This window comes from Cucumis melo, chromosome 8 (genome assembly GCF_025177605.1).
Source record: "Cucumis melo cultivar AY chromosome 8, USDA_Cmelo_AY_1.0, whole genome shotgun sequence".
NCBI classification, from domain to species: domain Eukaryota; kingdom Viridiplantae; phylum Streptophyta; class Magnoliopsida; order Cucurbitales; family Cucurbitaceae; genus Cucumis; species Cucumis melo.
Window position 1 is genome coordinate 15,283,373 of NC_066864.1, and position 24,084 is coordinate 15,307,456.

General features: G+C 33.3%; 1 pseudogene; it reads left to right on the plus strand.

Annotated features, from left to right (window-relative positions):
- Positions 1 to 825: 825 nt before the first annotated feature.
- LOC103499572 (uncharacterized) lies at positions 826 to 19,475 on the plus strand (annotated as a pseudogene).
- The last annotated feature ends 4,609 nt before the right edge of the window (positions 19,476 to 24,084 follow it).

Sequence of the window (24,084 nt, forward strand, 5' to 3'; positions counted from 1 at the left end):
TGGTTTGCGTAATCACAGTAATCTTTAGAAGTATATAAAGATATCGTCGAAGACATTCACTTATGCATTCAGGGGGAGCCTGAACTTAGACATCATTGAGGAGAGTTACTCATGCATTCAGGGGGAGCCTGAAGTCTGAAGCTAATATGCATGTTATATAGTTATATAGTTGAACAGAGTACATATGTTGTATCGATGTATATTGACTAAAGTGAATCTTAATAAAATTACTCACCAGGGCTGTGCGCAGCTCCCCAGACGTAGGCAACATTGGCCGAACTGGGTTACCAAAGTTCCTTGTGTTATTCTCTTCTGCTGTCCCTCTAGCTATTACAATTGTTATTAGCTTTAGTATTAACTGAAGGTTTAATTGATTATCTCACTGTCTTTTCAATTGGTATCAGAGCGGGTTATTAGATCATGGAGATAATCAGAGAGGGACCTTCAGCTTTACGTCCTTCTGTGCTGGATGGTAAAAATTACACTTATTGGAAGCCTCGCATGATATTTTTTATTAAAACATTAGATGGGAGAGCATGGAGAGCTCTTGTGACTGGTTATGAACCTCCGATGATTACTATGGATGGTGTATCAATTCTAAAACCAGAGGTTGACTGGACTGATGTTGAAAAACAAGCATCAGTTGGGAATGCTAGAGCTTTAAATGCAATATTCAATGGTGTTGATCTAAATGTGTTCAAACTTATAAACTCTTGTAGTACAGCCAAAGAAGCATGAAGAATATTGGAAGTTGCTTATGAAGGGACTACTAAAGTCAAGATATCTAGAGTGCAGTTGATAACATCGAAACTTGAAGCCTTGAAAATGTCTGAAGATGAATCTGTTTCAGATTACAATGAGAGAGTTCTTGAAATTGCTAATGAATCACTGCTGCTTGGTGAAAAAATTCCTGATTCTAAGATACTGCGCAAGGTACTGCCATAGAGGAAGCACACGATGTAACTACATTAAAACTAGATGAGTTATTTAGGTTTCTGCTTACGTTCGAGATGGCCATATCTGACAGAGAGAATAAGAAAGGTAATCGAGTCGCTTTTAAAGCTATATATGAAGAAGTGACAATAGTAAATCAGTCTGATAATGAAGTTAACATGAATGAGTCAATAGCTCTTCTGATGGAACAGTTCTCTAAGGTGGTTAGAAAATTAGAAAATGTGAATACTACTGGATCCAACAATCTGAATCTGAATCACTATCGAAGAAAAGATGGTGAGAACACTACAAGAAGGTCTTTCAGATGTAGAGAATGTCGAGGAGTTGGCCATTATCAGGCTGAATATCCCACGTTTTTAAGAAGACAAAAGAAAAACTTTCAAAAAAAAAAATTCGTGCTACCTTGTCAGATGAGGACACTGATGATAGTGAAGAAGATGGCATGAATGCATTCACTGTACGCGTTATAGAAACTGATTTTGATTATGAAAGTGAAAGTTTTGAAGAAAATTAAGATAATGAGTTGACATTGGAGGAGCTCAGAGTGCTGTGGAAAGAAGATAATGAAACTAGAGCAATACAAAAAGAAAGAATTCAAGATCTTATAAAAGAAAATGAAAGATTAATGTATGTCATATCATCTCTAAAGCAAAAATTGAAAGAAGTCCAGAATGAACATGATCAGACAATAAAATCTGTAAAGATGCTGAATTCAGGAACTGAAAATTTAGACTTAATACTAAATTTAGGATAGAACAGTTCAAGTAAATATGGTCTTGGTTTTGATGCTTCAGAGAGAAGTATTAAACCTACAACTGAAACAAAGTTTGTTCCTGCTTTATTAAAAGATGAAACTTAAACAGTTTCTACAACGACAGTTGTTAATGCTCCAGCTAAAACTACAAGATGGACTTGTATTACTGTGGTAAAAAAGGTCATATCAAACCTTTTTGTTTTAAACTACAAAGAGACAAATTGTGGCAGCGGGAGGCAGAGTATGGCAGTTTAAAGTATAAATCAACTTTCAAAAAATAGAATAAAGGAAAAAGAAGTTGTATGGTCTGGAGAGTTAAACCGTCTGAACACTGCAATATTGCCTTTACAACAGTTCAATCTTCAACTGATGCTTAGTATCTTGATAGCAGTTGTTCTAAGCACATGACTGGAAATAGATCCTTCTTTTCTGAAGTAAAAGAGTGTACATCTGAACATGTTATGCTTGGAGATGGTGCAAAAGGAAGAATCCTTGCAAAAGGAAATATTGAGAAATATAATCTACCATGTCTAAATGATGTACAATATGTTTAAAGGGTTCAAGGCAAACCTAATTAGTGTCAATCAACTATGTGATCAAGCTTATACTGTTAATTTTAGGAAGGAAGAATGCATTGTGACTGATATTAATAAAAATGTTCTTTCGAGTGGCACTAGACAGATTGATAACTGCTATCACTGGGTGTTTAATAATAATCATTCATTTAATTTATTTAAAGAAGATCGGACGCATTGTTGATGAAGTGAATGTATCAGATGAACAACACTCATGTTTGAGTATCATGATTTTGGGAATCGTTGTGGTGGCAAGCTCTCAGTCTTCGCATCTATCTATTGATGTTTTGGCTTCTGTCTTATCTCGAGGAACATTGTCAGTTTGGTCAGTGAATGAAATTTGTGTTGTATCCCTTAGTGTTAAATCTGTCATACTCCATAAGATTGACTTTACAAACTGGTTCCCTTCGTCGCGTGGTCCTAGTGCAGCAGATCAATCTCAAGAGTAGACATTCTTTTATGGGGGAGAAGAGTTTTGTGCAAAATGTTATTTTTGATGGGCCACCTAAAGAAGATGCTAAAGTTTGTTATTTTTGTGGAGCCTATATGTTTATTATTAATGTTGATTGAAGAGTTTTGTGCATATTTTATTTTTGATGGATTAAGGAGTTTGTGGTAGATGTGCTTATTCTGTTTTGGGTCAAAAGAGCAGCATATTTTGTTTATGTGATGTGCCCTACGTTTTTTTTATGCTTCTAGTTATACTGCTTTTGGTGATGTATAGTTTGACGTCTACAATGACTTCAATTTTGACTACTGTCAGTTTGATGACGTTTGTTGAGTTCTTATTGATATATGCTTCTGGAAGTCTCTACGTCTCAAAATGGTTTTATATTGATTATTTGGTTTCCTATTGATGATATTTTATTATGGGGCATCTATTCTCAAGATGGTTTTGACAAAAAGGGGGAGTTTATTGAGATTTTTGTCAAAAGGAAATAATGAGATTCAAAGGAAGGTTAAAAGGATATTTGTTTTAAAACATAAAAGGTAAAAGATCTTCCTCATAAATAGGAATCTTTTATCTATATCTTTTAAAGAAGATCTCGAAGTTTTAATAGAGTGTTTATGTGTTGAAGTGTTATTCTTGGAATCGTGTGGGTATTACTGAACATTCAATTTGAAAGCATTATCCTCAAGCTGTTTATGTTGTTGTTTCTGTTAAAGTTGTGCAGTTTAGATGTGGTTTTGAAGACTGTTGCAGGCCAATATCCTGAAGCTGTTTATGTTCTTCTTTCTGTTGAAATTGTGTAGTTCAGATGTTCTTTTGAATACTGGCTACACGGTAGAGCAATGAAATGATAATTGTGTTAATCTGCTGTGTTTTTATGAGGTTGAATATGGACGTTTGCTGACCATTGCTTTATGAGAAGTCTCTGAGAGGCATTGACTTGAACTTGAAAAGAAATCTCCTCTTTTTGACAAAAGGAGGAGTTTGTTGGGATTTTGTCAAAAAGATTTTATGAGATTATCTTTTATTTAATTCCAAAAAGATAAAAGATTCTCCTTTATCTTATTTTATAAGATTATCTTTTATTAATGAGCTATTTAGTTCAAAAAAGATAAAAGATCCTCCTTTATTTTAGGAGTCTTGCTAATTATCTTTAAAGAAAATAAGATTTATACATATAAATCTTATATGTATAAATAGGACTTTCAAATATAGGGTTCGCGGATGGACATATACTAAAAAAGATTATTCACGGCTGAGGGTAATGTAGAACTGATTGCAGAAGCTGCAGGAACGAAAAGGCAGTATGCTCTTATGGCTATAAGATTAGCATGTTGATCTAAGTTGATATTGTTGATGAGAAATAAAAAGGACAAGATAGTGGTTTGTGTGATCACAGTAATCTTTAGAAGTATATAAAGATATCGTCGAAGACATTCACTCATGCATTCAGGGGGAGCCTGAAGTCTGAAGCTAATATGCATGTTATATAGTCATATAGTTGAACAGAGTACATATGCTGTATCGATGTATATTGACTAAAGTGAATCTTAATAAAGTTACTCATCAGGGTTATGCACAGCTCCCCAGACGTAGGCAACATTGGCCAAACTGGGTTACCAAAGTTCCTTGTTTTATTCTCTTCTGTTGCCCCTCTAGCTATTACAATTGTTATTAGCTTTAGTATTAACTGAAGGTTTAATTGATTATCTCACTGTTTTTTTACAATGAAAACTACAATAAGCAACATCTGTAATGTGAGTACACATTTAAGCTGAATGGCAAAAAAATTAATGTGTTCCTCTTCTTTATTTACCCGGTATTCTGTGGAATTAGAATTAGTTGTTCCAAGCTAGCTGCTTCTAACTGGTTGGCTAGATTTCTGGATCAAAGATCACGATCCTTGATATGTGACGATATTTTTGATTGGTTAATGACAAAAAATTCCTTGCATAGTCACATTCAACCCAAAGATATCTAAGTAAAAGCAACCATAGTTATAATATGAGCAAAATAACTACAACAGTAGTATTGGAGATAAAGATGAGTAAAAGTTGTCTTATGCTTACGTCATGTACGCTAGTATACATATGTACCCTATTTCAACTATGCCATAGTAATGCAACAAGTCTTCACGAGCTAAATAAAAAAAATTTCTTTCTTCCAAATATTGGCACGTTCATTGGGATGCAAATCATGTCTACATCCTTCATGTTGTTCAACGCATGTCTATTTAAGAGCTTAATAGTCCCATTAACGTTAGTGTAATTTGAAGAATAGACGACATCCTTCATGGTTGAATACTCCTACCACAACCAAGGTTTTAAATTTAAAATACATCCATAAATAAAATAAAAACTTAAATAGAAAAAAAGAGATAAATTTGTTTGTCATTGATCGTAGAAACAAGCCGACGAGGCCATTTTATAATGTTAGCCAATGCTTGATTTAAGGTCTCTATCTTTTCCTTCACTTGATTGGTATAGTCAAATTTTCTTTCGTAACCACGTCTACTAAAACTTTAACATTGGGACAACCAATGTTATCATCAACTAGCTTGGCTACTGCAACGATAATATGAATGGATACTACAGACAACTGGCATGGTGTTCCCTTTACAAATATTAAAAGCATCGTTAAGAACAATTCATCCTATATTGTTAAAAAATTAAAAGTAACAACAAAGTCGATTACCTCTACTCCTTTGTTGCTAGGTGTGTTGACCATATCCTCATTGGCATAAAGATCTATGTTAATACTTTGAATGGACGACCTCGAGTGATTACTTCTCTTGTAACTTTTGCATCTCGAGTCATCCTCTTCTTTATGACATATTTCAACTTCAGGAGTTATCATTTTCTCCTTCCCTTTTACTGTGTTGAAATATTGTGATTGAGAGACAAAACCACCCACGCCTCTTACACGTCCACCGTGTTCTTGGAACCCAATGCGTCAGTCAAGATGTCCTTATTTTTATGTGTTGCAACTAATTCATCATATAAAACAATACAAAGTATTTTCATCATCAGTTAGGTTAACAAAATATTATGTATTGTAATCATAAGTATACTTACAATCCGAGAGGTACAATCTCAAGTAGTATCATCAAAATAATCATTATTTTTTCGTTTCTGAGCTTCTTTTCAAAGAGTTGAACGATAAGAAACATCATCCGTTATTTTCTACAACCAAAGATATATATCTAATTAACGTAAACATATTAAGATAAATTCTTTAATTTAATAAGAAAGACTCACTATTTCATTGGCAAGATTAGCATATCCCTTACGAGACATGTGGTGATTGTATACGCATTTCAACCTTCTTTCCCTTTGAATAAGACTATAATTCTGTACAACGCATTAGTTTGTAGGTAGATACCAAAAAAATATTAAAGTGAACATGTAACTAAAATTATTTACTTCCCATTCTTCACTTAGTCTAGCATCCACAAACAATTTCCAATCTTCTTGATTTATATAAGAATAGATTTTAAGAGTAAACTGTAGGAGTGATGGTTGATCCTTAGACGGAAGTATATACTTATGAGTCAATGTGGTCTTGAAAGTTTGGAACTTTCTTGATGTAGACATAAGTATAGAATGTTTGGCCTTGGGTTGTAAATCGAACGACATCTACACAATAAAAAAGAAAAGCATAGTTGGACTTAAGGTGTAGATCAAACTACATTGTATGAGAAACATTATAATAGAATTCATACCGATAGAAAATCATAGATTTTATTTTTCAGCTTATTCGGAACTTCTTTCCAAGATTTGTATGTGATAGGAATCTATTGTCGAATGCAAACACCTATGTAACTTTGAATTTTCTTAGAAGTGGCTCCAATAGTTTCCCGTGTTCATTAAATTGAATGGGCAACCGTTGCCCAGAATTTCTCACCGATGTCAACTCAGACATAGTAGTTGGGCGACGTGGAACAAATGATGTGTTTCTTACTTCTAGAAGCATTTCTCTTTCATCCTCATTGCTATCCGCCATCTATGAATCTACAAAAAAACAGACATACATTAGTAAGCAAAGTAATGACATACCACAAGCATATCAATTATGTTACAAACTTAAACATAAATACATTATAAAGCAAAGTAATGACATACCATAAGCATAGTAGTTATATTACAAACTCTAAACATAAATATATTATAAAGAAAAGTAATGACATCTCATAAGCATAGCAGCTATATTATGAACTCTAAAAATAAATACATGTTAAAGCAAAATAATGACATACCTGTACCTACCCATCTACTATCACGATCATGTTTAATATAAGTTGAAGTTGTATCATCAATCTCATTAGGTGTATCTACATTGGGCATCCTTTGAATGAATCTGTAACCACACTCTTGAAGCATATCTCCTATTTCATCTTCAAAGAAATATTCTTCAATAGTTCTTTGTGGAGATGTTAAAACCATTGACCATTCAGGATTTGAAGACTCTTGGACATAGAATACTTGTTTTTCTTGGGTGGCTAAAATGAATGAGTCTGATTTATGCCCAATACGTTTGAGATCCACGATGGTAAACCCAAGCTCGTCCACTTCGATTCCACTTCTATTGTCAACCCAATCACACTTAAATAAAGTAAAAGATAATCAATGGTAATCAATCTCTCATATCTCTTGTATTATACCATAAAACGTCATATCTGACATGATAGGGTTTTTGTCCTTAGAACTAGAGACTTGCATCATAGTGGCGGTTATACTAACTCCACTATTTTAAACTGTCCTAATATCATCATGCCTTTTTGTATGATAGTAATAACCATTAATCATGTAACTAGAATAAATGGCCACATCTAGAGAAGGTTCGTGAGCTATCATCTTAAAGAAGACGTGATGGAACTTTTTGGAACTTCGAGATCAAGTGCAACCTACACAATATATTAGATTTAGTTAGAACCAAAACAAACAGGAAAAACTATGATTCTAGTATTTATCCATGTGGACAGCCACCGACTGAATATGTGATTATGCTATTCTTGAATCCACTTTTTACTTCGAGTTTTACCAGAGTTAAGCTTACACAAACTGTAACGACCCAACTCCTTATACTGAGCCGAAGTCATTACTAAATGTAGAACAAGTGGTTTAAGTCGTACAATTTAGCAAAAACGCATAAGGTTTGAGAAATTTATTTATGAAAACCCAATAAAATAATATGCAAAGATGAAATTTCGTTCTAAAGTCCTACTCGGGCCCTATCTACTAAAAATGGTAAATAGTGAAAAATACTCAAACTCAGGTACCAAAGTCAAAACAAGAATAAGCGGAAACAAAAAGTCCCTAAGGCTCGCCACGGTCACTTCGGGTCGCTCGCCAGTTTGCCTTTGCCCTTGCCTCGTCCTCTACCTGAAAACATGACATCAAGAGAGTGAGTATAAAATACTCAGTAAGGGACCCACTACTAGTCCCACTAGGTGCCTGTTAACTTCCTGTCAGAGTCCTATAACTGGTACCCAATCTCTGGCACGTTCCCGAACACGTGCAACATGCGCTCCCGTAGGAACGTAACTCTGGTCTTCGGTGCCCCGGGGGACACCTAGGAGAATCGGGATGCGAGGACCCCGTCGAGTCACTCGAGTCATATCTATATCCATGCTAGACTGGTGTCCCGTCGGACCGCACAGTCCTAAATAGGTGGTGATCCCGAAGGACACCCATGCAGGTACGACTCTAACAGGTTAAGCTAACAGGTACCCTAATCGCAGTATACATACACATGGCGTCATCATATAACATAACAGATAAATCATCATTACACTCTCCATCTCGACACCCGTCGTACAGCCATAACTGTTCTCGTCATCACAACAACATGCTATAATATAACCATATCATCATTTGCATCATACTATCATTGATTTCATGCATCGTACAGTCTAGTCCTCAACATGCACAATTGAAGGTATACGTGATCTCATAATTCTAAACATGGAGCTAGTAGTAGAATCTCTTACCTGGAGATTTACTTGGCGAGTTCTAACCGCAAGGCAAGCGTGCTTTCCAAGCAACGAGGTCCTAACTGTTTAATACGCCAAAATTCATAATTAGGTCACCAACGACTAACGGTTCGAAACTCAGTTGAAATGACTTACCCTAGAAAGAGGTTGCAATGGTTGAGCCCCTACTGAAGAAATCCCACGCTGTTGCGGTTACTTGGTCCAAGACGTCCCTTAAGGAAAATAATCTAATTTAATTCCAAATTAAATTATTTAGTGCCCAAAACCATTGAATCTTACTGGGTAATGCCAAAATAATTAATTTAATTACCAAAATTGGATGGGAGGAGCCAACTTAGGCTTGGCGGCTCGGCTGGAAAAAGGGCAGGGACCGGCTCGGCTTGGAGGTTGAAGATCGGCTCGGCTCGCGGCGCAGACAGGCGCGACTCGGCTTGTACAAAGGCTACGCACGTGCGGCTCGCACGCGGGCGCTACTCGGCTCATGGGTGCACGCGACTCGGGTTCTGAATCGGAGGCGCGCGGCGCGGGCTGGGCTTCGGATCACGGAGCGGGGCTTCGATCGGGTCGGGTCCTCGCGCAACGAGGCGCTGGCTTCCGGATTCGGTGGCTCGACGGCTGCTGGTGGTCCGGCTACCCACGGCTTCGCTCGGCGACGACTGCAGACGAGCGTTTCGGCTGCGCTGTGTCGGATCGAAGCAGCGCGACGCGGCTGGCTGACGGATCGGCTGCAGACGCGCGAAGGTGACACTGACTCGGCTTCGGGCGACGGCTGCGAGAGACGGCTGCAGACACGGTGCGGCGTGCGGCGGCTTGACTCGGTTTGAATTCTCCGGCGCGGCTGGGAGGGTGGCGTCGGCTCGGTGGCGGCGGCTATGGTCGTTCGGCGGCGGCGGCTATGGTGGGAGCAACTTGGGGTTAGGGTTTTCTTGGGAAGGTGATGAGTTTCACGCCTTTCAATGCCCCCTTTTTAAAAGAATAAAAGAATAATAAAAAAGATAAAATAAAACCCACACAAAATTACTTTCTTTTCTTCTTTTATTATTAATTTCTTTTCTACTTTAATCCAATGGCAACTCTCCTCTCTCTCTCTTCATTAAAGCCACCTTTGACCCTTTCCAAGGCATTAATTAATTTGTTGCTTCACAATTAATTAATTTATTTCACCCTTAAACCTCAACAATTAAAATAACCAACCAAGGAAAATTTTAACCTTAATTAAGTGTAAGTCAAAATAATCTCATTCCATAACCACTTTTAAAAATAAAAAAATACTCTTGAGATGAACAATGGAACTCTAATCTACTGGGGTGTCACACAAACTCTTCATATGTTGTTTGCCATAAATGACAAGTTATTAAGTAATTGCATAACCAACTTATGTAGAATGAGAATAGATAGGGTTTAGCACGTACTTGAAGTATGGTAGAACATCATTTACATTCTAAATGACGTAAAGATGAGCTTGATCTAATTGCTCCTTACTCGGTCTAATAAAAGAAGAAGCAGATAATGCTCTATCCAAGTTTGAATCCCTTTTTATTACAGAAGAGTTAAGTCTAATAGAACTAATTCCAACAATAAATTCATAACAGAACTCTATAGTCTCTTCAACAATATAATTTTCTACCATTCATCATTGTGGTTGATTTCTGTTTCGTACATAAGTTTTCAAGACTTTCATATATCATTCAAAAACATACATTCACCTTACATGAATAGGTCTACAAAACGCAATTTCTCTTATGAGATGCACTACAAGGTGTACCATTATAGTGAAAAATGTTGGTGGAAAAAACTTCTCCAATAGACATGAAGTGACAACTACATCTTCTTGCATTCCTTTCAAATTTGATGTATCAATTGTCTTCTTACATATAGCATTAATGAAAAGTAGAACCGAATAATTGCAAGTCTTACATGTTTCGGTAGAATACCACGAATTGCTACAGGTAGCAATTGTTGGATAAGAACGTGATGGTCATGCGACTTAAGTGCATACAGTTTCAAATTCGTGAGTGACACTAAACTTTAAGTGTTCGATGAATAGCCTTCAGGTACTTTAAGTTCATATAGTGTCTTACAAAAACTCAACTTCTCTGCTCCAGATAATGTATAATATGTTGGGGGTAAAAGGATCTTTTTCTCCCCTACTTGAGGGACTAACTCTGATCTAATGTTTAGTTCAACCAAATCTAATCGACTTTTTAATTCATCTTTCGTTTTATTGGGAATATCAAACAATGTGCCAATGAGATTTGCACACACATTCTTTTCAATGTGCATCACGTCTAAACAATGTCGCACATCAAGGTACTTCCGATATTCTAACTAAAAAAAAAATAGATTTTTTCTTCCAATAAGTTCCTAAAGAACTCACTGAACTGTTCTTTTCGTTGATAATTCTCTTATCAAATGAGTGTTTGTACTTACTTGTTTGTACAAGAATTTCTTCCTCGCTCAATGGTTTTGGAGCCAATTCTAATTCTTATACACCATTGAAAACTCTTTTTTCTTACCTATATGGATGATGACGTGGTAGAAACTTGCGATGTCTAATATATGCCATCTTTCTTCCATTTGAAAAATAAATGGATGAAGTTTTCTTCCTACAAATTGGACATGCATGATATCCTTTAACCATACAACCACACAAGTTGCCATATGCAAGAAAATCATTAATGGTCCATAATAAATATAGCTTTTAGCCTAAAATATTGATCTTGATATGCATCGTAACATTCCACCCCCATCATGCCAAAGTTTTTTCAAATCATCAACTAACGGAGCTAAATAAACATCTATTTCATTTCCTTGTGGTTTGGGACCAGATATTAGTGTAGTGAACATAAAAAAATTTCGCTTTATACACAACCATGGAGGTAGGTTGTATCTCATTAATATCACTGGCTGACAACTATATCTACTGCTAAGATCTCCATGCAGATTTACCCTATATGTGGAAAGATCAAGACGTAGAATTCTATGTTCCGACCCAAACTCTTGCCACAAATTGTCTAGTTTTTTTCCACGATAATTCATCTTTTGGATGTTGTAATAAATCATTTACTGTTCTTTTTCTAGCATGGAATGTTAATAATCTTGATGTTTCTTTGCTTTGAAACATTTTTTCAAATCATGGAATTGAGGAGAAAGACCACATGACTTTCACTGGAACATTGATCTTAATCTCCTTAGAAATTTTAGGAATCTTCCATCTTGACATACCATAAGAGGGGCATACATTTTCATTAGAGAGTTCTTTCCTAAACAAGCAACAATCATTCCTATATGCATGAATCTTCTCATACTTCATTCCAAGAGTACATAAAATCGTTTTTGCTTCATAAGTAGAAGTAAAATATTCATTAGGAGTAGGTAAAATATCACAAGTTAATTGTAACAATTATGTGAAACTCTTATATAACTTTATCAATATAGATATTTTGGTAAAATTCTTACAATTAGGATATAATAGTTTCTTTACATCATCTAATAGTTCCATAAAATTTTCCGACTTGTCATTAAAATAATTATGTGCAGCCTTAAACATTCCAATTGTGTGATCACCATCATCCTCGTCAATTTCTTCTCTTACACAACTAAAAACACTTTCATTGTTTCTCTTTATTGGTAGTGATTCACCATGAAAAATCCATTCTTGATAACTTTGGTCGATGCCATTAAAAAACAAGTGATCTCTAATTGTATTCACATTTAAAGTTTTTGCATTCATGCACTTTAAACAAGGACATGTCATGACGTTCGACGTCTGCTAATGTTCCAACCCATTTTTAATAAACATCTGAACCCCAAAAATATAATCAGTTGACATTCTATTCTTTTTCATCCACAATTTATTCATATTATATAAGATGCAACTTATTCTATAAAAAAAAGTCTAAAAAACAATGCAATTAAGTAAACTTAAACTCTAACCCACATTCCAAAAACTAACAAGTTCTATATAACCCAAACCAAAAAGTTCTATATTATAAACTTAAACAACTACAAAACTCGCAATTATATCACTCAATCAACTAAAAAGCAAAACGCAATTATATCACTCAATCTTGAAGAAGAGTTCGTGAGTCGAAATCATGATCTTGCTCGTTGAAATTGTGGTAAAGTTTTGATCGGGGTCTCGCTACCTATGAACTTCACACCAGAACCATAAGCCTTTACCCTTCTTCTTCTTCATCTTCTTCTCTTTTAAAATTCTATTTTTTTTTATTAATTATTTTGTAGTTGTTAAATGTATAATTTTTTAGACCCATGTTTATGTTGATTTAGGCTTAGATTGTAATTAATGTTAAATTTACTATACTTTTGTTACATAATTTGATGGATCTTGGATCTTATTATGTGGATTGTATTTAAAATTTTGGGAAGAATGTTATGAAAATTACCCATTTTGAGTTTGTCTGAAAGAGACTATAACGAAAATTTAGGTGAAAAAGAGTTAGATCGAGCTAAAAACACTTTATTTAGTTCAAAATGAGATCGTAAGGGTGAAAACAGTGTGTTTTGAATTAAAAAATGTGAAACGAAAAGAATTTGTCATTATAAATTAGGTCTAAAACATCGGATCTGTAATTTGGATTACATTACCTCTTTGAAGATTTTGTTCTATTTATCTGGATTACCTTATTGATCTTCTTAGGATTTGTTTGTGTTTTCTTTTGCTTGAAACTTGGGATAAGAGGGTTGTTTGTTCATTTTCTCTTTGTTTATGAAATTACCCTATAAAGTGTTTTCTTGGGATTTGATTCTTTATTCTGTTTCTTTACTGTATTTCTAACTAAAAAAATTCTGCTTAACTTCTATTAAATTAAAGCCTGCTGGGAGAAGAATGATAAATTTGCTTCTTTTATATTGTTTAGGGTTCTTCATTTGAATTCTTAAAAAATGCCTAAAGGTGAGTCAAAATTTAGGCTATCTAACAAAACAACATAAATGGAAAAAGAATGTAAAACATAAACAGAGAAAAAAATCAATACCTCGAAATATATATAGTAGAAACCAATTTCTTTTAGTAATTGTAATTCTAACCGGATTCATCTACCACCATGTATAGACCTTCTCTTTATTACATCAATTTATTGCTCTTTAAATATCAAACCCAACTCAATCTAGAATTTCAATCATAGAAGATTTGAAATTTTCTATTCAATGAATTAGAAAACAAAACCTAAAGACTAAAAAAAAACTTTAAAACAAACATGAACAACATGAACAATTACACAAAACCAAAAGAAAAATTTACATTTAACTTCTTTTGTCTCCCAAAATGAAAACACTTCCTTGATAGCGAATAAAAGTTTCCCCAAAAAACTCTTCACACTATGACATAGGAAAAATCTGAAAGAATTAGACCAACAAACAATTCAATGATGTGAAGAAGAAATCAGAAAAAAAAAAAAGAAAAAAAAAGTCAGAACAAAAAAATATGAAGGAATAAAAACAGAACAAAAAAAATGCTTCTTCTTCTAAAACTTATTAAACCAACAACTCAGTGAAACTTATGAAACCAACAAATAATTCAACGTTTTCATTTTGGTGCTTGAACATTGGTGGAAGAAGAAATCGTAATGAGAAACCAACAAATTAATTTGTGATATTAGCTATGGTGGTTGTTTCTTCTGAAGTGTTTGGAAGGGAACTCAAGAAAACACCAAATTTATTTGGAATTGCTTAGCTTTTGTTTGAACTTGACTCAAAGTGCAATAAGTCATGCATTTATATAGAATAGTAAGGGAAGAAAAAGAGTATATGAATGAAGAATCAACTATGGATATATTATGATAGTTGTATAGACACTACAAGAAAGTGGATATATTATGATAGTTGATTCCATCCCAAATTGAAAGGAGGGAAGAAATAAATGTCATCAAATGTCAAAAAGCGCGTTATTTGCCGGAAAACTGGTGTTTTTAGAAATCACAAATACATGACAGCTATTTGTTGTCATAACATGTAAAGTCATTAAAAAATTAATTAAATATTTTTTAATTCAAATTTATTAAAATAAAACTTATTTGAAAATAAAAAAAGAAAGAAAAGGGACCAAAACCCTCCATCTCCTCACACAAAAACCATTCATCCCCTTTCCTTCTTTAAACGCAAAATCCCTCCTTGTGAACGTCTTTGTCTCCGTTCCCGCCTCCTCCCTCAACATTGTCGGTTGCTGCGTCTACCCTAAACTTCTTCGTCTTCGAATGTCGCCGACCACTGCTACCGTGAAGGTTTGAACGCTGCCACTCCCTTAACGTCCCCATCTGTGTCTCCTCTCCCTCAATGCCACTGCTACCCTTCGAACGTCGCTCTTACAGTTCGAATACCGTTACTACAATCGAACGCTGTCGTTCCCTCAAACCGTTCGAATACCGCCACTCCCTGAAACCCTTCGTAAATCTTAGTTAAAAAGCACACCAAACAAGACTTAGAAAAAACACAATGATGATACCAAAAAAATTTCCTTTTGAAGATGTGAAATATCTAAAAACGTTTATCAAAGTGACCTCTTTCTCCAATAACGTGTTTAATTTTACCTCTTTTAAGGATATGAAACACCTAGTTTGCCCTCAGTTTTTAGATTTACTTATATTTCTTCATGTATATATTCAAAATTATCACATACCAGAAATTATCTAATTTAAAAACTTTGTGAGACCATTAAGAAGCAATTGTAAAACAATTTTAAGAAAGCATTTTGACTCCCACAAACCATTATACATATTGTATTTTTTTTCTCCATCAATATAGCGTATGTTCTGAGAAATTATCTATTTGGAGAATGGTCTACTGATATGTTTTTCTCATTTTATTATAAGTTTATCCTTCCCTTTGTATATGTGTTATCAAAGTGGATAATGTATTCAATTAAAAGTACAAATGATTATGTTAGGTATCAAGAGATCCAAGATAGGGAAGGTGCTATGAGAGTTATAGTCAAGATACTGAAGTTGTTCGAAAAATGACTTCTTTAGTTCAAGGGTTGCATGGGAAGCCATCTGAAGGATACCCAAAAGGCTATCCATTTGTAGCTGGAAGGTAACTTAAAAAAGAAATTGTTTCGGATACCCATTAGATACCAATACTTTTACGTGGTTTCTAAAACACGTATCTGATATTCAATTTGGTGTATATTTATTTGGCATATATGTTCTTATGTGTGTCCTTTGTTCCATATACGGGAAGGAGATGCATTGGGACCTTTAAAAGTAAAACAGTTCATCAGATATTTCCATGTTTGAGTTCCCACAAGGTAATGGGAGAAAAAACATATAAAAAACCCTTAAAATCATCTATTCTTACTTTTTCACGTTTGAGTCTCCACAAGGTAATGCAAAAAATAACCCAACGTCTTCAACAATTCAATGAAAAAGTTCTTCATTTATCTACTCACACTTATATTTCACATTTTATGTTTTTTAATGTATTGCATTTGGTATCTTTTTGTCTAATTTTCATATATACTAGATTTTTTAATTAAAAATAATGTATCCTCAATATACATTATCGTAGTTCTTTGAGAAATTGACAATTTGATATGTTATCATAACCTGTCGTATTTGTATTTGTGACTCATTGGCTCCACTTATAATGATGGCAATCAGGATTAATCAGCATCAACATGTTTTTGTTTTTGAATACTTTTGTTCTTAATGATCATTATTTCTTTCTTTACCTCAGAAATAATGTAATTGCATGTGCAAAACATTTTGTTGGAGATGGAGGAACTGATAAAGGTTTGAATGAAGGAAATACCATTATTGATTCTTATGATGAATTGGAAAGGATCCATGTGGCTCCTTACTTGGACTTTTTTGCTCAAGGAGTTTCAACTGTTATGACATCTTATTCCAGCTGGAATGGAAATCCCCTTCATGCTCACCATTTTCTACTTACTCAAGTTCTATAAGAAAAGCTTGTGTTCAAGGTACATTTGACAAACTCAAATTTTCTTTTCAATCATCTGTTACTTCATCTTAAACCTTCAAATTACTGATTGATCAAAAAGATTTAAAAACTAATCAACTTTGAAGCACGAGTATTTCATGTGAAACAAATATGTATCATATATTGATACTCTCATGGTCATGTATACTTCCTAGATACATATTTAGTTATCTACTTTGGCATATCATGGTTTATTTTACATGTCGAATATGTATGTATTATTCCCTTCTACGTTGTCTCAACCCAAAGCTAAAAGAAAAAAAAGATAGAAGAAATCAAACTCTAGAATCAAATAAACTTTATCTTCAAGAGCCCAACTCAACATAAAGTAACGAAAGAATGGATTATCTTCAAACAATTCAACAAAAAAGTTTCTTTTTTTTTTTACTTCTTCCTCTAATCTTCTTCTTCTCCTTCCCTAATGATCCTACTCCAATGTGCCACCAACCTTTTCTATGAGTTTCAATATCTCTAATCCCGCCTTTTATATTGTTTCATTAACTTTTATGGTTTTAAGTGAATTATATTTAGTATGTTTATGTTAAATTTGTGTACATCTTAGACTTTTTTATATTAAAAAACATATCCTCAATTTATTTGTAGCTTAAGCAAGTATTTTTAAAAATTGATGTATCTGCTATATCAGCTTATGGTATCTCATATCAGTGTCTATGTTTCACAACTAATATAGATATATAATCTAAGAATGGTACAAAATCTGCTTAGAGTATTCATGAATTTGTAGTGATCCTCAAAGTTCTTTTTAGCTTTCTATTATGGTAAATGGTTGTAACATTGTGTTGGTATTGTACTTGTTGAAGGGGTTTGTAATTTCTGATTGGGAAGCACTTGATCGGCTTAGTAAACCAAGGGACTCAAACTATCGTTCGTGCATTTGTACGCAGTTAATGCTGGAATAGACATGGTGGATTTAAAGGCCTAAACTACAAATTTGTCCTTTTTATTGGTTGTTTGAGTTATACATTTAAACGATGATATTCATATGCATGGTTATGGTGCCCTTTAGATATGAAGAATTTATCAAGGACTTGCTATCATTGGTTGAATCTGGGGAGATTCCAATCACTAGGATTGATAATGCTGTTGAACGGATACTGAGAGTGAAGTTTGTTGCTGGTCTTTTTGGACATCCTTTGAGTGATAGATCATTGATAGGTGTCGTCGGTTGCAAGGCAAGTTTCCGACATCTATGGTAAACTCGTAACTTTTCTTACTCTCTACTTGTGAAACATACGGACCAAGAGGGCATACAAAATAAAGGAGAAATTGTATGGATGACCCTTCTTCAGGGGCCCAAATGGTATCAGACCTGAGTTTCCAAAGCATTAAAAATGGCATATTGGTTATGTACATTAGGCTTGTGAGAAATTTATCTAGCATTGCACGAACTCTCGTTCATTCCTCTTGCTTTGGGTTTCTTCCTCTCACTTCTTTTACATTGATTTTTCTAAACTTTTTTTTGCTTTGTCGTCATCTTCTTCTTCCTGAGTATCACAATCAAGAAAAGAGAGCGAGAGGAACAATTTGATCGAAGGGAAAAGATGAAAGGAGAAAATTGCAGTTATGCCCGATAAAGAACAAGATTAGGAAGGAATGAGAAGTGAGAGGAAGAAACAAAAATGTAATTCGAGTGTCAGGCCCTCATTTGTGGTTTGTGGTTTGCTTTCACACATAACTCACATAAGCAAAGGGTCATTGTTCGAGTGTTTTTAAAACCTAGGCCAAATTTCATTTCGGTCGTCAAAAGAGGCCATTTTCCAAATATATTTGGAGTGTTTTTCAAACCTAGACCAAATTTCATTTGGGCTCTAAAAAGAGGCCATATGTACAAGTTTTTCGAAATAAAGACCTTTTTCCTTTTGAAAATGTCTTATTAAGTAGAACTTGGGGTGGAGGATTTGAACTTGAGACCTCTTGTTCTCATAAACAAACAGATGTCAGTTAAGCTGAGTTCATGTTGGCACTCTACGTCCTTGTTTTGCCTTGTGCTTAAGACTTTTAATCTTTGTGTGGAATAAGTTTTTGAACGTTTAATGTTATTTTTAATAGGTAGATGATACATTTAAACTTTTAGTAAAACTTATTTGACCTATGTCTAATAGAACTCTAAATTTTCAATTTTATCTAGTATAGCTAAAATTAATTTTTAAAAAATCAAATGTTCAAGGATTGTATTTATAATTTTGAAAGCTTGGAGAACATCAAAGTTTAATGACTAAATTTATAATTTAACATTTTTATTTTACACAACTAACTAAGTATAATTTGCACATTATGGATGTATGTTAGTTTTGGGAAACTTCATATGTGTATCTTTTATTAATTTTTTTAGTACACTAAATATAGAGGATTCAAACCACATACCTCTTACTTAAACTCTGATATTCTTTTGTAGGTCGTTCGACATAATGAAGAAGACAAAACAAAATTGGAGGGTGTGAAGGTATGTGAATATTTTTAACAGAAGTTAAGTCTTTTGTATGTGTATCCACAGTGTCCTAAGCAATCAGAAGTAGTAGAATGTGGTTATTACATGATGCGGTTTATGCTTGACATCATATTGTCAAAGAGTATTTCTATCATAGATATAGTAAGCATAACAGTTTTAAAACTATTGTGCATGTATAATTTATTATGAATGAAACTCAATTACAATCACTTTATTGTCTATAGATGAAAGATTCACGTCGTACTTACACACAGAATGACATTGATTGTATAAGGTCAAAGTGGGCAGAGTTTGTAGGGAAACATGTGTATTGTACTTAGGATAAGATCGTTGATTAACTTTTTGAAATATTTTGTCACATATTTTTGTGGATATAAATGTTTTTCCGATTAAGGTATAAACGAACCCCATAGGTACCACAAAAGATGTTTTTTTGAAGCTTATCAATGAGGTAAGATTATCTTAGAGGTTAGTAAAATGCAATTTTTGAAGCTGATCTGATTATATACGTGCATATGTTGCTGGTCTTCTATTGAAATGGAGACTAAAGAATTCTCTGTATGTGCTATGTTGTGTATGTGTTGTGTTGGATGGTGAATGTTTTTTATGTGTTGTGTATGTGTTGTGTTCTTGCTCTGTCTAGTATTTGGTTCTCTCTTATCTAGTCTATTGGCATCATATGTATCAAGTTTTGGTTGATCTTATATACATTCATTCGAGCAAATCCATTAAAGAAAGATATATTAACATATGAGTGATGGAATGCATCAATAAAAAAATATTCCTTATCTAATTTATGTTTCTCTCTTTATAGAACAGAGAAAATGTGTATTCTTATCTATACAAAATTAGAATTGCCCTTTATCATAGTTGATAGAAGCTTATATTGCAGCTCCTACTACAATCATCATTAAATGTGTATGTGCTATGTTGTGTATGTGCTGTGTTGTTGAAGTGAATGTGCAGTGTATGTCAATCTATGTATATTCTTATCTTGATGTGTAGAGTCATACTCTAAAATTGCATTTTCTTTTCTTACTAGGTTTTGGAAGAATCCATTGGGGTAGTGAAGTCATATTTTCGACAATTGATTGATTTATAGGCCTTTTTGTAGGTTTGGTAGCAAAATTTTGGTTCAAATGTACTTATGTAAATAGCTTGTTGGTACCAAAACATGTATGTTCATTCCTTCATTGTATAAACCTTTTACCAACAATTGTACATATATTATATATTAAAGCGTTCAAGGTGTCTTTCCATATGAGTGTGTTGTGTATAGTACTTTGTGATTGAATTGGTATGTGTAATGGCAGAACGACAAGAAAAACAGGGATTAAAAAAAAGGGAATGAAAGTAAAATTATGACAATTAAATTTAAAAAACTATCATAGAAAAGGTATTCTTGACAGTTAATTAAAGTCATGGTAGGTGAAATGATGACAGTTAATCATTGTCATAAATTATAAATAATGACATTTATTATTTGTCATAAAAGATAAATAATGACAGCTATTATCTGTCATAAAATATAAATAATGACAGCTATTATCTGTCATAAATTATAAATAATGATAGTTATTATCTGTCGTAAAATATAAATAATTATAATTATTATCTGTCATCAATAAGAGATTCGTGACATTGATTTTCTGTCATGAAAAATACCTTCATGACAATTTTTTTGAACTGTCATAAAATACTTTCCAGACTTTTGGAACAATGACTGCAAATAATTGTCACTAAATCTTACTATGACAGCGTTTAACTGACATCGTAGGTCATTTTTCTAGTAGTGAGAGTCTGAGACAATATATATAAGAACTTCATGGAAGCGCACCCCACCAATTGCCATGCACACATGATAATAAATCCCTTTTTTTTGCCTTATACTTTTTTTCTTTATATCTTTTTCATAGAAATCAAAGTCCCATCCCTTCGAATCTTTACTCTTAACTTTTTGTTTCCATAGTAACTAAAGCAAACTTCATCCTTAAACTATAGAGATGAGAAGATATTGATCATATATATAGAAAATAGAATTCTTAATTAGCATTATTAGTTTTACCACGTGCATTAGGATTTGATTTCTTTATTCTGTTTCTTTATTGTATTTCTAATTAAAAAATTTCTACTTAATTTCTATTAATTAAAGCCTGCATTGGAGAAGAATGATAAATTTTCTTATTTTATATGGTTTATGGTTTTTCATTTGAATTCTTAAAAAATACCTAAAGGTGAATTGAAATTTAGGCTATATAACAAAACAACATAAATGGAGAAAGAATGTAAAACATAAACAAAGAGAAAAATCGATACCTTGAAATATATATAGTAGGAACCAAATATTTTTTGTAATTGTAATTTTGACCTAATTTGCTACCTCCATGTATAAACCTTCTCTTTATCATCAATTTATTGCTCTTTAAATATCAAACCCAACTCAACCCAGAATTTCAATCATAGAAGATTTGAAATTTTCTATCCAATGAATTAGGAAATAGAACCTAAAAACACTAAAAAAACAAAGTTTAAAACAAACCATGACCATTCCACAAAATCAAAAGTAAAACTAACATTTAACTTCTTTTATCTCCCAAAACGAAAAACACAATGATTTTTCTTCCTTGATAGACAAACAAACACTTCTCCAAGAAACTCTTCACAAAACAATATGAAGGAATAAAAATAGAAAAAAAAAAAAAGGCTTCTTCTTCCAAAACTTATCAAACCAACAATAATTTAATGAAACTTATCAAACAAACAAACAATTCAATGTTTTCATTTGGGTTGCCTGTGTTGGGTTTTATGTCCTGAAACTCGTAGATAGTAAATATAATCAATTGACCGTCATTAATAAAGTATTTTATTATTTAATTTCAATAAGTGTTATTGATTATTTTATTAGTTTTGTCTTAATAACCCAAATCCAATAAACTAACATCCTAAGCTGTTTGATGAGTCTTGAACAGTATGTAGAGACATACAGGGATTAATGTTCAAGATCAGCTTAAAGAGTCTATAGTATAGGGTTAAGGTTGGGTACCTTATCCTGTTAACACTATGGATACGGCTCACTTTGTATTTGATACAGACACATTAATCAAATGCGTTCATGTATGTGACATGCGAGTGAGGGTATCCTATGCAATGAGTTTGCATAAGACTGGACCACGAAATAGTAATCACTAGATGTAACTCCGTTAACTAGTTGGATTGCTATTTCCCTAGGATGACCTAGGTAACTTAGTCTTAATCCTGAGTGTATTATGAACTCCTGTTTGCGAGGGATTGTCCTTTGATTTATACGAGTGAGAGTGGCCAGATTGCCGACTCAATATTCTTATCATTTTGGGGACAATACCGAGTGGAGAGCTGGGAACATAATCACACAAGATGGAATTCACTCCTTCCCACCTTTAGGGTAAGTAGATAAGTGTTCCCTTAAATGGTGTCTCCGAGACTTGAACAAAGGGCCCTACCCTCTCAATGACACGAGAGGGGTTTCTGTTTAGTGGTTGGACCATAAACAGGTTGTTCATTAGAGGAGCACTGGTATTTAAGGACTAGAGGTAACCCAGGGGTAAAACGGTAATTTGACCCAGCTGGAGTTACGAACACTTGTGAAGGACTAACCTACTGGTATTGGTCTATATCCGTGGACACAGAAATATATCTACAGTGAGAAGAGTTCAGCTGTGAGTCTTAAGTGGAGTGTACACACAGTTAACGAATATTGATTAATGTGGTTAATGAGTTTAGCCAATTAATCTCATATCGTTGTAGCTTCTGATCTGTAGGTCCATTAGGTCCACTTCCTAGCTCATAAAGAGTAATGAGATTTATTTATATTGGTTGTAATTTGAAATGTTCAAATTTACTTTGGGAATTAATATAATGTATATTGATACATTATAATATAAAGTTTATATTTTAATTAGACTTTATTATATAAATTTAACTTTGGATATGATTCAAAATTAAATTATGAGAGAATAAAATATTTGAATAAGTTCAAATATTAGTTTAATGTGAATTAGATTCATATTAAAACTATAAGTTAAAATTTAATGTGTATATGATAGATATTAAAACTATAAGTTATGAGAGAAATTTATATTTGAATATGATTCAAATTATGGATTAAATTAAATATAAGATATTTAATTTAGAAATTAATTAATTAGAGAATTAATTAATAGTTTTGTTTAATTTGATTTAATTAAATTTGATTTAATTAAATTAATTAAATTAAAACTATAGGTTATGTGAGAGATATTCATTTAAATATGATTTAAATGAAATATTAATTAAATATGATTTAATTATTTAATTATTTATTTAATTAATATAATTAATTAATTAATTAATTTAATTTATATTAATTTAATATTAATTTATTAAATTAATAAGGAACGTGGGTGGTTTTCCCACGTTCCCAATTATTCTCTCTAACTTCCCTCTTCTTCCGACTGAAGAAGAGGGAATTTTTTGCGTAACAAAATTTTTTTGAACGGGAGAGAGTTCTGCAAAGAAGTCTATCCATTCTCTCTAAAAAAAAAATTCTCTCCATTCCCTTATTCCAATTTTGGTTCCCACAAACCATCTCAATCAGAGAATAGGAAGGTTTTCAAGTGGTGGTGCCCCAAAATTTGGTGATTGGCAGATTCAAAGTCGTCAACGAGCGTAAGTTTTCTTCTCTATAATTTTTTAAAGCATGTTTAACCAATATTTTTTTGCCAATGTATTGGTATTTTTAAGGTTCTAATTAAAATTTAGTTTCTGTATATTTTCCGCTGTAAAGGGTTTTCATCCCTTCAGCCTGAACATTGGTGGAAGAAGGGATCAGAATGAGAAACCAACAAATTAATTTGTGATATTAGCTATGGCAGTTGTTTCTTCTGAAGTGTTTGGAATTAGGGAACTTAAGAA